Genomic DNA, 2,250 nt, shown 5'->3' with positions numbered 1-2,250 from the left:
CGAAGCACTGCCGCTCGGATACTCCCTGGGGGAAACTGAGGTGCGCGGATCCAGGCACTGCACCGCAGAAACAGACCCAGCCACTCTGCTCAAGACAGGGAAACTGAGGCACCAACAGCGACACTCCACCAGGGAACCTGAGGGTTAGCCAGCAAGTGCTGCCAGCGGAAACAGACCTGTTCATTGTAGTCCCATCACAGAATAGGCCGAAATCCCGTGCTGCCAGGAAAACAGCCCTGGCCACGTGGGTGAGAGTATTTAAGGAAACTGAGGCCAGGCCTCATCAGGCACAGACAACAAACCTGGCCCACTAAGAAACTGACGCAGGGTGACTCAGGTGCCGCCGAAGCGAATGTGGAAGCATGGGTCTCTACCTATTGTGACTTTACTGAGAATCCCAACTCACCACCCTCGCACAGGTGGCAAAGAAGATCCAGTCAGAATCACCCCCTCAGAAAGCGGCAGGGCTGGGGCCACGGAACGAGGTCAGTAGGACGTGATTGCCTGTATAATAACATCAGGAAAGGTCCCACCTACATCCAGCCCAAGTTGTCCTGCCTCCTTCAGTTTCCCAGATATCTGTACCCTGGCTCCAGGAAAATGCAAAGACCCACGCTCCATTTGACCTGCAGGGGGCGGGGCTGTGCTAGTCCTCTCCCCTTCCAGGCCCAGGAGTCCCAGCTCTAGCTCGCTCCTGCCTCAGCTCTCGGAAGTATACGCCCCCCTTCCCGCCCCAGTCCTCATCCTCTAGGAGTCGGAGCCTCCGGACCCCTCCTCCCTAACCTCGGCGGCAGACTACACTCCCTTCTCTCCCAGACGCTCTCAGCCTCTTTCCTCAGACGCAGAAATCCCAGCCTCAGACCCCTCCTCACCCAGGCCCTAGGGGTCCTAGGAGTGCTCAGCTCCTCCTTTAGGCCGTCAGAGTTTGGGATGCGTCCCCAGCCCCCGTGGGGTTAACCGAGGGCCGGGGAAGAGGGAGGGGCGGGGTTTCTGGGGGCGGGAAGGCGGGGCTTGGGTCTCGGAGCCTGAGACCGGCTAGGAAGGAGCGAGGTCCTCTGAGCAGCTCCCTGGTAACTTCAGGCCCGACAGGTCGGGCTGGCCTGGCCGAAAGCGGGAGGGACTTTAACTCGGTTTTTTCCTTCCTCCCCAGGAGCGGCAGCATAACCGGTTTGAGAGTGGATAATTCTCAGCCCCGCCCAATTTGCAGATTGCACCCCAAGCCTGGAACTGGGGCCTTGGACTCCCTCGAGGAGAGGAGGAGCAGGAGCTCTGGGAACCTGGGAGGAAGAAGCTGTGAGCATGCACGCACCCTTGGGTCTTTCTAGCTGTGCATCTGAGAACCCAGACCCCTGAATCCTAGCTGTCAGAGACGAGATTCAGGAAAACGTTTTTAGAGAGCAGGCCAGTGTAGGCCAAAAACCAGTAGGACATTTCTAACCCATGTTTTCGGGAAACTGCTCTAGATTCATTGAAGGGACGGAACATAGGGCTGGGCATAGATCTAGACAGTGGATGCTGTGAAGACGCCTGCGTGCAAAAGAAACCCGTGCTTCCACGTTCACGGGGGGGTAGGGGTGGTGTAAGATCTACACATTAGGCTTAAGTACAGGAACATAATCTAGAGCCAGGTCGAGAACTTAGAACTAGCCAAAAGCAGCCCCATAAATTAGAGTGTCTGGGTCACCCCAGAACCCCAAATACAGAGAGGAGCATCATGCTACCAAGAACTACGGTACCAAGGAACAAACCACATGCAACACATAGCAAGACTAATGAGATGTAATCTAGGACCCAGCACGCACTAGGGACCAAGCGATTAGCACAGAATACGGCAATGGTCACATGCTTGTTTGGTCAGAAGACAAACTGTGGTACAGCATTTCAACTTGGGCGCAGCAGAATGGCTCCCACAACAAGGCTGGCAAGAAGGACCATCCTGCCATCAATGAGGTGGTGACCCGAGAGTACGTTAACATTCACAAGTACATCCATGGAATGGACTTCAGAAGCGCGTCCCTCGAACGCTTAAGGAGATCTGGAAATTTGCCATGAAGGAGGTGGGGACTCCAGATGTGCACATTGATACTGGGCTCAACAGAGCTGTCTGGGCCAAAGAAATAAGGAACGTCCCATACCTTAGCTGTATACAGTTGTCCAGAAAATGTAATGAGGATGAAAATTCACCAAACAAGCTCTATACTTTGGTAATCTATGTATCTTTTACCACATTCAAAAATCTCTGGACAGGGC

This window comes from Fukomys damarensis, unplaced genomic scaffold (assembly GCF_012274545.1).
Source record: "Fukomys damarensis isolate Sample0158 unplaced genomic scaffold, DMR_v1.0_HiC HiC_scaffold_19, whole genome shotgun sequence".
Classification (NCBI taxonomy): Eukaryota; Metazoa; Chordata; class Mammalia; order Rodentia; family Bathyergidae; genus Fukomys; species Fukomys damarensis.
The sequence above is the reverse complement of the archived record's forward strand: the minus strand, read 5'-3'. Positions refer to the sequence as shown.